General features: G+C 27.1%; 1 pseudogene; it reads left to right on the forward strand.

Moving 5' to 3' along the window:
* Positions 1–102: 102 nt before the first annotated feature.
* LOC113381820 lies at positions 103–17127 on the forward strand (annotated as a pseudogene).
* The last annotated feature ends 728 nt before the right edge of the window (positions 17128–17855 follow it).

The raw sequence follows: 17855 nt of genomic DNA on the forward strand, positions 1-17855 counted from the left end.
AAATTTGAGTTTTTTATAATATTGAATTCAAACAAAAGTTTATTTAATTTATTTTATTAAAAGCAAACACTTTTAGTAAACAATTTTTGAAATCAATATTAGGTGGATGTGAACTTAAGCCTTGGTCAACTACATCGTAATGTTATTTTGATGAAGCTGAACCGGAATTTCAACAGTTTGCATTTTTAATACTAGAATTGGTAATATAAATTTCTATAAAAATAAAAATTCTTAAAACAATATTTTTAACCACTTATTTTTTAGGCTTGCGTAATGCATTTCAAGATGAAATGGCTCGAGAAGATATGGAGGTTGTGCTCATAACATTAAAGAGACCATTAATTTATATTCAACCCATGGCTGTAGATAGAGCAATATTAGTCTGGCTGAATTATAAAAATGCTTATGAGTATTGGAATGAAAATCGTGCAAATTTAAATAAAGAAGTTTTGACTGCTACTCAACAGGTAAACTTATTTTTTTTTTTTATTAACATATTACTTTAGATGTATATGTGGGGTGTATAGATCTACTATCAGTTGATCTATTATTTCTATAATTTTTCAAATACTAGGTTTTAGAAAAAGTACAGTTTGGGCAATTGAGTGCACCACATCTTGGAACTTTGTTCTGCAATTAACAGTTGAAGACATGGGAATTTGTTTGCCTTTAAATCCACTACCTTTGGTATGATATGTGAAATGATTTATAATGTTTGTATACATTTTTCACTTAATTTAATATTTTACTTATAGTCTTCTTGGACAAATAGAGGAATATATGATTATGATTCTAAAGGGGCTGGGTTGTTACATTAGAGAATACTAGTATTTCAGGTATAAGATTTATATTTTAAATGATGTTATATATATTTCCGATATTTGTTGAGTAATTATATTTGTTCTTTGTTGAGTTTGGAATAGATTTAGTATGCAAAGGTGAATGAATATTAGAGAATGACTATACTTCTATTTTTTTAGCTTGCAGTTCAGGCTCATTAGTGAGCAAAGGAAAATTTGTTGGTTTATGTTTACGATTTACTGATGATTTTGAAGCATCTTTAGATGACTGGAAGCCTGATATGAATGATATATAATGAATCTTTGTGTTGTTTCTAAGGAACATATGAAGTATGCAGCAGAACAATTGCAGCAAAACAGGGAGTAGGTAAGTTTGAAAACAAATATTATTTACAAATGTCCATTTATATGAATTTGTTTCCATTTTGATCACTTTAACCTGATCTTAATTTTATTCCTAATACTGATATAATTTGTTTTATGTATATTATAGTTGCTTATAATTGATTGTGATTAAATATGTTGTTCTGTGCAAAACATTTTTTTGAAAAATTGAAAACTCTTTATTGTATTAATAAACCTAAAATTACTTTTATATATTATAAATAATATGTTAAATATGATAAGTATAAATTTTTATTATATAACTATGTGCACATTGAATTTTCAGAAAATGCAAAATGGTTTTTGAATGTACAATGGCAAATGGAAGGTGTGGATATCCATTTAGATGTTAATGTTGGCAAACAACTTTCAGCCTTGGGGCATACATTAACCATGCTAACGGGTAAACACAAATTATTATTTTTTTATTTATTGGCTTTAATATGAATTTATAACTTGTTGGTTTAGTATTTAGCCTTGAGGCAAGTTACATGAACTTCTCGATATGTGTAAATAATCGACTTAAGCAATAAAAAATAAATTAATTTATGAGTAATTATAAGTATTCCGAGTGGACTTATTACATTGCAAACGAACGAACGAACGAACGAACGAACACGTTAACTCAAGTATTTTCTAAAAGCAAATTTTCAAAAATCAATAATTTTAATTAATCAATAATTATAATTCAACCAGTTTTTATATGACTTTAATGGTTTACTATGTTCAAGACCAAGTACTCTATCGTTATACCAAGTAAATCGTCTAATTTTAATTTTAACAAATGTCAAAAAAACTACTCATTTTCTCAAACTTTGATGAATTTTTAAAATTAAACTACTTGTCGTAAGGCCGTAATAATTCAGTAAGTTCTATAAGACCATGATATATATCGCCAAAAAAGTTCCATAAAAATCCGCCTGTTTTTTTTTTCAACAGTTAATTACAAGAAAACGGCTCGGTAGATTTTCACCTAAAACTAATCAGTATCATTCCCAACTAAATCTTTTGAACAGTTTTTGATTTTTTAAAATCGGTTCGGTAGTATGAGCTTAAATGTGGACGAAAGGTTTAACACTTTTTTCCAAATTACAAAGAAACGGCTCGGCCGATCGTCGCACAAAACTGAGAAACGATAATCCTCATCGAGATACATCAAATGCTTTTTAAATATCTGAAATCGGTTCAGGCGTTTTTGAGCAAACGTCGATGAAAGTTCTAATTTTGACAAATGCCAAAAAGACCATACTAATTTTTGCAAACTTTGACGAATTTTTAAAGCTAAACCAGTTGTCGTAGGGCCGTAATATTTTAGTATGATCTAGAAGAGTATGGCATCTACCGTCAAAAAAATAATCATAAAAATCGTCGTTTTTTTTTTTTTTTAAACTTTATTACAAGAAAACGGCCGATCTCTACCAAAAACTAATCAGCATGATTCTCAACCAATATCTTTCGAACGGTTTTTGAATTTTCAAAATCGATTCAGAATTGCAAGCTAAAACGTAGGCGAAAATTTTTTCACTTTTCTGCGATTTATAAAGAAACGGCTTGGCCGATCGTCGCACAAAATTGACAAACAATAGTCCTCATCGAGATACATCGAGTGGCGTTTAAATTTTTGAAATCGGTCCAGCCGTTTTTGAGAAAACGTCGATTTACGGCAAACAATCTGTTCACACACACACACACATACTTTTTCCAAATTTGGTCTCATTCGATTCAGAATGTCTTGAAACGTCGAGAAAACATAAAATTAGCAATTCGGATTTTTTGATGAAAACATAAACTTCTCCTTCGGGAAGTTGATAATTTATTCCTTATTTATATCAAGAGACAAAAGTAGTCAAAAAAATTTGTTTGCTTATAAAAATTATTTATGACAGATACCTTAATTCTAATAAACAACATTTTATCAAAGAAAAGGCCAGCCAATTTACTTTTAAACTTTTCACTGAAATATTACACAAAATTGGTACAATATTCTTAACTTATTGTTATAATAATAACATTGATTTATTATTTTATCAGTTTTAAACTTTTTCTTACATTTTTTTTATATCTAATACTTGTTTAATATTGATGTTACTTTTACATATTTGAAACAAATATTCAAAAAGAGTTTCCTTTTATATGAATGACTAAATACCTACTAATTTTAATAATATTTACAGATTTTTAGAGTGATTTCTATTTATTTTTATTTTTTTTTATACAAATAGGTTTTCTTAATTAGTACAGAACCCCGAATGAAGTAAATTTTTTATTTAAAGAAATATATGCTAGAGCTAATTTTATGATTTATTATTTTTGTAGGTTCCGAAGAAGATGATCAAATGATTTTCGACTCTGATAGTGATGATGGCCAAAAAACCTCACAGGTTCGTTTTTTTAAGGAACTTTAAAATTCTTATTGTTTTATGATTTAAAGTTTACATATAGGAGAATTATATCTTGTTTATGTAACATTTTGTCTTAAATGCCTTACTTTTTTTAAATGTGCAATTTCCTATGAATCAATATGGTTTTGTTAAATGAATGTTATAGTTAAATGCAATACTTATGTACATTTTGTATTTGTACATTTTTAAACCAATGTTTGCACATTTTTATTTGTTTTAATAATATAATTGTTTTTTTAGGAAAATATATTAACAAAAAATACTAACAAATGGATGGACAGTTTGCCGGCTTTTGTCTTTGACCCTAGCATCGACGCTAAACAAAGATCCAAATTGATAGAAAAGGAAATGAATGAACAAGCAAAAATCATCCATGACTTGAGAACATTGGGTGCATCTCAAGGAACTATAGAACATGAAATGAGAAGACTCCATGAATTGGAAACCTTAATTTTTAAAGATTTTCGAAGGTATTTTTATTTATTACTTTATACCTCCATACTTGAGCAACAATAACCATGCAAATATTTTCAGAGATATGATAAAGAAACTGCGTCGACAAAGTATGCGCACAACAGCAATCAAGGATAAGTTGGGTTTTGGTCAACACAGTACTCTTAGAAGTCGTTACCCAACTATTGAACAAAATATTCAAATGAATGGGTGAGTTAGTATTAATTTTAATTGCTACTTTTAATGGTTTTGCAATTAATCATACAATGAGTGTACTTGTGTAGCTTAATCTTCATGTAATAATAATGTAGTGGCTAATAAACAGTTCATTAAAATCTGCCTTGTTAATCGATCATGTAAGATACTTTTGCTAATTATATTTGACTAAGAAATTGTGAATTACATTTAAATTCTTTAGGTCGGTTCTCGAGACGATTGCGAGTGGCGATATCGGCGGAGATACCAGCCCAGGTGGACCATCCCGATCTGCTTCTCTTAAAGTGCGCGGGCAGCAACGTGTTACATTTGGAGATGCACCTCACGTTCTTAGGTCATTTGTTGTTTATTAATTTCTAGTATATTATTAATAAAAATGCATAATAGTTGTTTATTTCATTATCTATACAGAAAGGATCTTAAAGATTACGACAGTTAATTAAAATTTTACAATGTCATATCTTATATTGGATAGAACTAGGAACTGGGAACTCTATTAGATAAAAAAAAGTTCTACAATAATAAAGATAATAACACGAATTAAAAAAATAGTAATATCATATATTTATGTGATAAACATGTTCAAAAATGAGGAAGCTATATTTATTATCATTATAGGACTATTTTCTTATCATTATATGTTTGTAAGAAATAGTTTTTTTGATGTTTATTAATTCTCTTAGGCAATCTTCTCTTCCTGGTACAAACTCAATAGCAAATATATCTGAGTCAGATCAAAGTTGGATATTAGATCCTGCAGAGGACAATATTATTATAGACGGAACACCAGTGCAAATGCGTCGTAAAACTACTCAATCTACGTAAGTTTTTATATGTGTAAATGTTAATTTTTATAATTTCTTACTGATTGTGAGTAAACTTCATGACTTGCATTTTATTTTTTAGACCATCATCATCAGAAACAAAGAACTTAGATACTTCTAAAGTACAAAAGCAACAAGAACCAAATATAGATTTTGAATTAGATGTCAAGGTTTTAATCAACAGTGGAAAATGTGTTCTTCATACAAAAGATATTGCCAAAGAAGAAGAGATAAAAATGTAAGTATATAAATCACAATGATTTATTTTATAATTGTAAGAACATTTTATTTATTCTGTCATTATCTTAGAGTGAGCAGATATGCATTTCGTATTTCTTTGACAGTTTTGTGATTTAAACTTATATTTTAGGCGAATTAAAAAAGAGAGATCAAGTTCGGCAGCTGGTTTAGATGCTCCATTGTTTGGTTCTCCGAGCGCATCAAGACGGCATCGCGATAAAGCGCCGCCATCAACCAATTCTAGATTGCGCTATAACCACGCTTATCTATCACAACTAGTTGATTTGACAATATTTCATATACCAGGTTTAGATGTTAAGGTATGATTGTATATCATCATCCTATAATGTTAATATAGTGAGCAATGCAAAATTGTATGACATAGTTAAATCATAACTTCAGTATTTTATTTCTAATTACTAATGGTTTTAGGTACATTATGAATCTAAAACATTGCCGGAAGAATGTAGTTATTCTAGGTCATCATTTGCAGAAGGTTTAAGTTTTTCTGGTCGAAAACCCGGTACAAAACGAGCGTCTTTATTTGCTTGGACAACATTACAAAGCATTCCAGAAGAAACCGTGATAAGCCCTCACATTCTTGAATTTTTGGAGCAGACTTTGGAGCCCATACCTACCAAACCTAATTTAACTACAGCAGGTATTTTATTATGATATTTTAATATTTTAATCAATAATTCATACTATTTTAATAATTCAAAACATTGAAAAATTTTTTGAAATTATAATGATGTACAAAAATTATATTTATTAAATTATTATATTGAGAGTGATTTTTTTCATTTTTTATTAGACTTTAAACATTATATCTTATAATTTGTTTGTCAAATTAACTGTTATTTATATTATAATTTATTAAATAACATGTTGCATAAAACTTTTTTAGGACAAATAAATAGTAGAGTTACTATAAATGATGTTTCTAACTATGGGCAGTATGTTTACACTTCCTTTCCAGTAGACGTGATAGTATATTTTCATATGCAGCCATCAACATTCAGGTATGTTTTTTGATATAACCAAAGATGATAACTTTTTTCAGTAGCATATATTATTGAAATTTGACAAAAAAAATCTTACCTTCAATTTTTTTCCTAAAGACCTTCAAAATATTGTACCAGAAAGGGTTCTATATTGTAGAGGTGTCTATATTTTATTGCTAAAATTTATTGCTGGGTAGTCTATAAATTAAAATACTTTGTTTTTAATAGTTTCAAACTGCAAGATAATTAAATTTAGATTCTTATAATCATATTTGTTTTTGATTTTAGATTTTCTTGTCTACCCGTGTCTCGAGTGGAATGCATGCTTCAACTACCATCTCTTGATATAGTATTTAGTTCAAAACGACAGGAGGAAGAATTGTGCAAGTAAGTAATACTTGTTTTAATTGTTAATCATTAGTTAATAACAAATGTATGATATATGTTTTCTATAAAAAGATTTATGAATCAAATTATGTCATTATTTATTATTTAACAAACCAATTTAAAATTTTTTACATAATAATTCAAAAAAAATTATTTAACAAATCTCATTTCTATAGTGAATTTGGTTATGCTTCAAATGCAGCTGCTATTGGTGGATTAAGCGTAACTGGCTGTCTTGCTGACTTTTCTGTTTACATATTTCATCCTTATGGTGGTAAAAAAACTGGTAAATATATATCAAAATCTGATAATTTATAACATATAAATACTAATTTAATATAAACTAAATTATAACATTGATTTGAATAGGTTTAAAAGAAGCACAATGTTCACCGCTAACAGATAGTGAAAGAAAGGATTCTTTGAGTATAAATGTTGAGTTTGTGAAATTTCATTTAAGTCGGTCAAGGAAATTGACACAAACTGATAAATCACGAGCAGTTATTAGATTTTCAAGTATGTAATTTTGTTTGTTGTATATGAAATTTGGTATTCATCATGAAATGCTTGGGGATGTAGAACAATTAATTTTCACATTATATACAAACATATTTATGAACCAGTGATACCGACTACATGTAGTGAACGCGTTTTTATATTGTTAATTTTTTAGCACATTTTCTATTTATTATGCTAATATTACAATGTTTGAATTTAATTATAATTGTATATAATTGAAGTATATGAATTTAATTATATTATATATTGTTAACGGCATTAATTAATATTAAAAGTAATCCATTATTATTATACTTTCACAGCTATTGTTGACATTGGATCAGCCTCGTTTAAATATGATATGAGACGATTGACTGAAATATTAGCCTTTCCAAAAGCTTGGTATAGAAGAAGTATAGTACGCCACTTATTTTTAGGGGATCTTAGTATGCAGTCGCAGCATTTGGATGATACTTTTCCTGAAGATGGCAAAAGTATTGATAAGTAAGTTTTAATATGATATATTATTTATAAAAGTACGTTTCATCGAAACATGGCAATTCAATATACAAAAAGATATTTTTCTTTCTTAAATTATTTAAATTATTGGATGGATATCCAAAAACATTTCATCATATATATATATATATATATATATATATATATATATATATATATTATATGTATAATATATAAATGGTTGTCGTCGCCTAGGTCATATATGTATATATATTATTTATCATTAATGACTTAAGCCTCGTTACTTGTTTAGTAACTCTTATTCGAAATTTTTATGTAATTTCAAAATGAGTGTAAAGTAATGCGACAAACATTAAATGTTGGATGATCACGAAACAAATGTGGTATAAAATAAGTTTTTTGGTTTTATTGAATTTTATGCTGTTTAAATGCTTTATCAGTTATATGAAATGCCGTTATTATATATATATATATATATATATATATGTATATATATATATGTATATATATATATAGTAGTTTGATTTTTTAAAAAATATTTTTTTGAGTGATTTTGTCCTGGTGGTATGTATAATGTTTCTCTATGTTATAATTACTTTATATTTGTTTTTTATTATTAGTAAAAATTTTCAAATTTATAGTAGTTGCTGAATGATGACACCCATCTGGTGTCGAAACGTATAAATAAAAGTTCTTAAATACTTTATTACATTTTTGTTTCGGCGAATGGGCTGCTAGTTACTTTGAAATATGTTTCAACGTCGAAAAATCTATCAAGATATATATATATATATATATATATATATATATATATATATATAGTACAATTTTCACAAATTCAACAGATTTTGTACCAGTTTACTATCAATAACAAATGACAAAACCGCTCACAAGGAAAAATTAACTCTCAGCTTTGAAAATGATTTACCTAAGCATGTGCATCTTGAAGGTTAGTTTAACAAATTTAATATTTATTTATTATGTGTGTTTCTTAAAGACCTGTTTCAGAATTAAATTATATATTACATGAAATGATATAATGAATTATAAATATTTGAAAAGAGCTCTCTGGTTTGTTTCATGTAGGATCAAGTTCTGCTTGGGAGACATTGGTTTTGTTTGCTGTTAATTTTACAAAACTTAGTGTTCAAATGAATATGGGAAATGTTATGGGAAATGTGATGTAAGTATTTAAAACATTGTTTTATAGCAAAGTCAAATGTATTCATTTTCTATTATGTTAAATACATAGTTCTTATTTATTAATTTGTTAATTTATTCAATTTTTTAAACCGTTTTGTGTTAGGTGGATGACAAAAGACTTCAGATCACATGGTAGGCTAAGTATAGGCAGCACAGGGCATAAAAATATGTATCTTGGATTTGGTCTTGGAGGTTCAAGTCTTGATGCCAAAGGCGGGATTGTAGGCGGTACGATTGAACTCAGCCAAATAAATACACATGGTTTGTTGTCAATTTTCACAGAGTAATATCAATCAGACTGATTTGATATTGGAAATTGTACTGAATAATAATATTTTTTATTTTCATGCGATTTTTAGTACACATAAGAGAAGAGGCCGGCTCAGAACCAGACCATGTGATGGGTATATGTCTGCTGGCACTAGAGTTGCGCTTAGATTATATGGGAACGAGTGCTGTGATGGCACGCATAAGCAGATTGGACGCCGAACTTCGTGACGAATGGCGCAGAGAGCGCGGCGCCAACACCGTCACTCGAAGGCTTGTATTCTTTTTAATTTATAACATTTATAATGACATTATTATTGCTCATTTAAACATGATACTTTTAATAAATAATATTTTAATTTTATTATTACTTCATATTTTTTATTTTAAATTTATATAAGATGTAACTTGTAATGAACTACTGCTATTAGTTACTAAGTATATATATTTATATATATATATATATATATATATATATATATATACTTAGTAACTAATAGCAGTAGTTCATTACAAGTTACATCTTATATAAATTTAAAATAAAAAATATGAAGTAATAATAAAATTAAAATATTAATTATTAAAAGTATCATGTTTAAATGAGCAATAATAATGTCATATTATATATATTATTATTTTCATATATATTATATATATATATATATATATATATATATATATGTTTAGTTTGAGTTAAAAAGTCGGGCGTTACATCAATAATAATAGTATGAGAGTTTTTTTTTTTAATTTATTTATTTAAAATCCATACGTTTCGGCTAGCACCTTAGCCCTTCATTCAGTGGTAATCAATTTAAAATTTTGTATCGGAATATAACATATGCAACCATTATTAATCCATGGTATGAGTATGTTAACATTGATAAAATATATATTTTTTAACATCACAAATGGTAAAAAACACTAATAACCATGACTTCAAGCCGATATAACATCATCCGAGTTCAAATGACTCACACCGAATCATTCCGGCTTCAAGTATACGATTTCAAGCACACGTTCAAGCATATCGAAGCAATGAAACATGTGTATATGTTTTAGCGTATCGACTTATCGATATGCAGTGCGTATGGGTTTTGAGTGTTTGATTATTTTTGACTAAGCGCTGAGAGCAAATTTGTTCATGAAATATCAAAAACTCATTTAGATAATAAATAAGCGATTTAGATTTTAAATATTATCAAAATAAACTACACAACGAGTTTCATACACATACAAAATTAGCATATTTTAATTATGCAAGTAATGGCAAATTCACACAAATGAAATAATATCAATCTTTACAGTAGTGGATTGAATTTTAAGTCATTTGTAAGACGTTAGATTCAGCCCCATGCTTAGACTAGATCTAAACAATCAATAATATAAACATGCATTCGTTCAACGTAAGATTAAGAATATTGTTTTATATGCTTTAGTGATAGAGAAGTGTTTGCTTATATTTTACTGTAAATTCATTTGAAATATTAGTTATATTTGTGGCTAGTTTATTATTATATATATAATATAAATGTATTAATCACTGCACTTTTTGGAATTAATTGCTCACTAAATTAATTATTTCACTTATAAAATTATTAAAGTGATATTATTTCTTGTCTTAAATTATAATTGTTCATATATGAACTTGATTCGAATTGATTTTCGAGTCACTAATTATATATAATCACTAATTATATATATTCAAATTTTGTAAGTGAAGAACATATAATCAGAATAAAAATATTGTTTTTGAAATAGGTGAACATATTTTCAATTACAAATTATTTTGCTGATTACATATAATAAAATTCAATAACATTCATTTATAATTGTGATTTTATTTAATTTAGACCGGCGACGATATTTATACACAATGACTTACGCTGGGATCAGTTGCAATTAATGATCAGTAAATCAACGACTGTAGACTTGTTAAAAATGTATCACAAACTGGAAGAATTCTTCTCGCAGCAATTTAAAAGCAGCAAGCGCGTTTTCTCATCATTGCAGCCGCGCGCTTTTTCCCGTCCTGTAGCCATGAATGCCACCTCCGGAACTTCTCAGATTGGATCTGGATTGAGTAGACATAAACTTGCCAGCAAAAAGAAATTACCTTTTACTGCTGATAGTAAGTATATAATTATTCCGAACCTAAACTTTTTATTCTTCACATAATAGATTTATTAATATTGTTAAAAAGAACACTAATTAGAATTTGTTTGTTACCGTTACTAGTATGTTTGAGTCTACATATAGGTATATGTGCAGGTGTGTATATATAGGTGCCCGTATGTGTGTTTGTATGTGTATGCAGACACGTAAGCATGAATAACATAGGATTACATTATTATGTAACATTACATTATGTTACATTATATCATGTTACTATACAATTAACTGTATACAGCCGATTGGCTTCAAATAAATAAATAAATAAATATATATAATAAAAAATAATAAATTTAGATAAAGAAGCAGGAGGGCCAGAAATACAAGATGCACGCCATCATAGGCATTGGCAAAAAGCATTACGACTTGTCACCAGCTTAGCCAAGTCTACCCTCAAAATACCATTGCCTGTCACAGGTAGGATTAGATTACTTTACAGTAATAAATGCACTGTACTTTATATTAATGTCTTTTATTTTATTATAAGAAGAAAGTTAATTATTTAGGATACCAATTCATTTTTTAATATTTTTTAAAGGATTAGATGTAATTACTTTACTTCTATTTTGCTTTATTTTGAAGGTACCGTTCTCGGTGGAACTATGCAATTACGCGGTAATAATATTTCTTTGGCTTGTTTCCATGGTATTAATTTTAAATGCAGAAGTTGGGCACTATTTAGTTTACAAGAACCATGCATTGATTTTTCAACGGAATCACAGGAAATATATTCTACTGATGGTAAGCTACTTTTTAAGTATTATTTTTTTTTTCTTCTTATTCTAATTTTATTTTTCTATATAAATTATTCATATTTGTTTTTAGTCAAATTTTATTTATATAAATAAAAAAGTAACAAATATTTATATTCTAATTTATTTTGAAATAAATTATCAGTCACCATTAGATTTGTTTCAAATTTAAGGTTTTGAAGATCAGCGAGTTCACATTGTGCAAACTTTAACGTTTGGTCTGGGAGTATCAGAAAGTGAACCTAAGCAGAGAAAAGTCCCTCCACTTGCTCAACATAGATCCATGGCCACCGTTTGTAGAATTTCGAGAAATGTTATTTTCCCACCGCAATATAAGACACCGCATGAGTGGTTTCATTATGCCTTTGCTGGTAGCGATATCGACGGTAATTATATTTATAAGTTAAGATAACACTTCTTGACAATATTGGCACTTTTGTTTTTTATTTAGATTTTTTTTCCAAATCTACTAAGAATTGCTGATTTCAATTATACTTTCCGTTTTTTCATAACAGCTCCAGTTTTTGTGGTTTAGCAAACTGCCCTCATTAGTCATTTTGGTTACGATTATTCCATTTTAATGAATAACTAAGAGTTTTATATGCAGTTTTCGGAACGGTTCCATTCTAAGTCGTAGTGTGCATAATCCAGATAGTTTTTGTTACATCTGCAGTGAATATGTTTTTGACAAATACCGAAAACCTAAGTGTAAAGGCAGCATATTTCAACCACTTTAAAATAGAATCAAGTGCAATCAACATAAAACATGGGTTTTTCATAATATGTGCCAAAATTGTGTAGTGTTTACGTTAATTTGCGAAAAAAGAATGAAATGCTATAATTTTAATACCCTTGTCATTTGGAAAAATCTTTAGAATCTTCCCAACTTTTTCTTCTGTTTAGTAAATATCGATAGAATAAATTTAGATGATAGGAGCAAATGGTCATACCCCATTGAGCTTGAGAAGAACATGAAAGAGAAGCTAAGAAGTGTTAAAAACTAATATATTTGATTATACCCAAATAAGGCAATCCATAAAAAATCCATGGATTGTGAATTCTGTGAAAAAAAAGTCAAGAAGAAAAACAGCACATTAGTATATCTCAAATACTAATGCTCTTAGCAAAGTTCTGTTACTTTATTCGGAATTAGCGTCCTCGAATTACTTAACATCTCGAAAAAAAGATTTACTACCACGCGGTGTAATTGTTGAATTGGAGTATAAGAGATTTTTTCTCAAATATTTCAAATTATTTAAATTATTTGGTAGTCTATTCATTTGTTTGCCACTGCTGTTTTATTCTATATGCGTTCCTAAAATGTATCATGGACAAAAATATGGATCGACGGACACATTTAGCATCAATTTTAAAATTTTGTGGTCCTGGAATCATCAAAGATATTTTTTATATTATATACATTAGTTCAAGATATATATTATGTAACTTTTTTTTTTAACTATCTAAACTTTTTAGGCTTTTTTTACTATTTTGTAAAACTAATTTATGTATAAAAGTTAGTATATATGCATGCACTCTCAAAAGTTTCTCATTTATATTAATTATTGTAATTTTTATTTAAATTTAAAGTTTTAATACTTTGGTAAACTTAAATTTTACATTAAAAATTTCGTTCTCTTTCTATCAAGAATTAATGGCAGTTATTTATAATAGTGCTTTATTATATTACACTGAATATATATATATTTTTTTTGAACTGGTGTTTTAGCCAAAACATATGAATTCTCAATAGATCTAAATTTGCATCAAAGTTTAAATTTCACATCTAATTTTAAGAACACATTTTATAAGACATTCACTCAGATGCATTAATTATATTAATTACTTCAGCTGTAGATCGTTTTCCGGTCGTAGAACGTGATAGACCCGAAGCTTTTGCTAATCCGTCAGAAAGGGCTCGTAGTGCAGGGATTAATACACCAAGCAGCTCTAAGCTTTTGGACCTCAATCACACACGAGAAGTCATTTTTGCTCTGCCTAGTTTGCATGCGCATCTTAAAACAGAACATCTACAGGCTTCTCTCACACCGGATAATACTGGTAAGTTATAAAAACTTTCCAATATCGGAAATAATTAAGTTTATCAATAAAAAATGAAACCTAACGATTCTTGTTTAATTTTTCAAAATTGTCTGAAAAATATTTGCATGTGGAAGAATTTGGTTGGTCAAAATTCATTCAGGACTAATCGATGCTAATGGGAATCTAGAACCACGGAATATATTTTAAATTTTGAAAATCGGACGAAAACGAAATTAATTGTCTCTTAAGAAGAAACAGTAGTTTCCACCAAACTAATTAACGCGATTCCCAATTTATTTATTCGGAACGTAAACCTTTACATAATATTAGTTACAACATTTTTATTATTTATTATTAACTGATCCTTCACAAACAGTTTTAGGTATTTTATAAGCGTCTATGAGAAAATCTAAAATCAAATATATAATTAATTACAAAGAAATTGCTTGGCCAATTCATTCACCAACCTAATAATATTTATACTAAAGCAATATTTCTTGAGGAGGTTTTTAATTTGTGAAATCTATCTAGGACTCTTTATCGAAATAAAAATTATCACAAGTAAATTATGTTTATTGATAATGGTGAAGACCAATCAATATGATTTTCAGCTAATAACCTTTGTAAATATTAAAATTGATAAACAATACTTTATTTGAAATTATAGTATAATGTTCTAAGAAATTGTGAATGAAAAGCTATGTCTTTTGTGAAAATTGTTAATTATGAAGTTCAATCAATTTTCACTAACAATAAGAGCATATCACATATTACAGACCTATGATGTATTTGTTTTAATAAATAATGTGAAATAAAAAAAATTGTACAAAATTCAATAATTTTCAATAGTTTTTAACATTATAACGTTCAATAGCAACTCAGTATACTTACAAATCATTCCTAAATTAATATATCGATTTCTTATTGTTTAAGTCGATTATATACACATGTCAGGGAGTTCTTGTAACTTGTTTTAAGGCAAAATGCCACTTACAACTAGTTGAAGAAATATCTTAAATGAACATTTTTAGTTTGGATGCTTGTTTTAGTTGCTTGAAAAATATTATGAAATTGCGATTATAAAATGTAACAATGTTATTCAATAATTAAATTTTAAAATTATGTTTATCAAATTTTTAAAAATTGAACTATATGTCTAGAACACTTTACGACTTCATGAGTGCTATTAACGTTAATAAAATTAATAAAAACTATTAGGTTGTGTTTATATATTTTTTTTATGAGCACTTGAACCGTTGATGTAACTTGATTCATTTTAATTGTAGCTTCAAAGCCAGTAGTACAATGCAGCTTTATCACAGAATTTGAGGATCATATATTTGTAACAGTTGATGCGGAGGCATTTTTCTTTCTCCATGATTTGATTACTTCCTATGTTAAAGAAAAGGAAAGAGTGGTGAGAAACGCCAACTTATATACTAAATATTTCTTACTTGTATATATATATATATATATATATATATATATATATATATATGATTTAGTAGTTAATTTTGATGTTGAAATATATGAGTGAGTTCTTGAGGGCGATACATCAAACAAAGAAAAATTTCTTTTCAGATATATATATATCTGACCGCAGCCAGATTATATTTAATTATACTAGATTTTTTGAAATTATTATGAAGACTCAATATAATACAGGCATTCATTATAAATACTTATAATTAATTTATTTATTGCTAATTTTGGATAGTTTCATTACAGTAGAATATATAATTTATTTTATGAATTCTACATGTATTAGGAAAACGTTTTATGAATGTTTTAAGCACTGAGTTAAAAATGCTTGCTTTGGAAATCATTGCTTTTTTATTTTATGAGAAATGACCAATATTTGTCGCTTAATTTGTTAATGATAAAGATGAATTTATATTTTATAAATTCAAAAATTTTCTGTTCGATCACAGGTAGGGTATCATTTATCGAAATATATTGCATAATTTCTTTATATGTTTTATGATTATTTTGTTATATTATAAATATGTGTTTTTTACATGTTATTATTGAAATAATTTCAGAGTGGGCTTTTTGGTGTTAGATCCAATAGTCCAGATCCCAGAACTATGGAACAACCTTCCTCTAGCCAGAGTACCCCGGGCACAAATGTAACACCTGGAAATACTTCAACCGATGACAAGAAAAAACGAGGATTTGATCCTGCTGATATGTTTACCAAAGACTGGCGTGATTTTAATTGTAAAACTTGGCATTTGGAGCCCACTGTCAGGTGAGAATTTTAATGCAAAACAAATGTAATTGAAAAATATTTGGTCCACAAAAATAGTACACTTAATTTTTTCATTGTTATTTGTTTTTAAATTTCAAAATAGTGTTTCATCCGTTTTATTAATAATTTCTAAGCACAATTGTTGATTTGTTTATTACTAAAAGATATGAAACTATTGAAGTTTTTACATCGCATCATTCATTACTTCAAGACCCATTTTCAACAAGTTACTTCAAAATTGAATATTTATTATTATTAGTAATTACTTATTATTATCTATGATTTTAACAATGCATTTATATGTTCATCACTTTATTTTTAATTGGTATTTTTTATTTTGTCAAATTTAAATATATTTTCTAACAATATGCATACTTATATAATATTTTTATTCAACAAAATATATTTTTTATATCGATATTTTTTAATAATATTGCAATAAACACTTAGTTAAAGAATAAATATTTGTATTATGTAAAAAAAAATCAATATTAGTCCTGTGTAAATGAGCGATATTGTTTAATCATTATTGTTTAATCTTATTTTTTATTCTAGATTATTATCTTGGGCTGGTAAGTCAATTGAGCCATATGGAGTAGATTACATTTTACAAAAGTTAGGTTTTAGTCATGCACGTACTACAATTCCTAAATGGATGCAACGAGGGTTTATGGATCCACTAGATAAATTATTATCTGTGTTAATGGCTCAACTTATTAAAATAGTACGAGAAGACTCACAACAGAAAACATAAACAAAAATCATTTATGTATAATATATATATATATATATATATATATATATATTGATTTATTTATTTTGTATTATATTTAGAATTAATTGATATTAGATATGTAAGTGTAAATCAGAGTATTTAAAATATAATTTTGTGATTTATAAACATATGTTTGATTATTGATATTTTTTTTTAATAATGCTTATAGGCCTGATTTTCTAGGTAATATTAATGTATAAATATATATTTATATATATATATATATATATATATATATATATATGTATGTAAAATTAAATTTTTATCCGATTATCCGGACCTCAGTTATACGGATTCGCGATTATCCGGACTACCAACCGCGACAGAGTTATATGTATGTACATACCTACAATTCGAATTTTTGAACGATTTATGGTGCAGTTTAGTATATGTATGTAATAAAATCTAATAAAATATATATGTACATACATAAGGAAATATTAATTTCTTATTAAACATTGATTTTTGTTGATAACGATGTATGTATATGTTATTTTTGATAAGTACACATAATTGTTCTTCACACATTGGATTATCTGGATTTTTGATTATCCACAACAATTAATCCGGTTAATCGAGGTTCTACTGTAATTAAAATAAAAACGTATTATCTAAAAATGTCACTGCAATTGTAGTGTGATATACCATTTTAGTACGTAATATATGAATAATATTAGCAATAAATTTATTTATTAATTTGTATCCAA

Source organism: Ctenocephalides felis, unplaced genomic scaffold (genome assembly GCF_003426905.1).
Source record: "Ctenocephalides felis isolate EL2017-DRISC unplaced genomic scaffold, ASM342690v1 CF-g0.4_SCAFFOLD_03080, whole genome shotgun sequence".
Taxonomy (NCBI): Eukaryota; Metazoa; Arthropoda; class Insecta; order Siphonaptera; family Pulicidae; genus Ctenocephalides; species Ctenocephalides felis.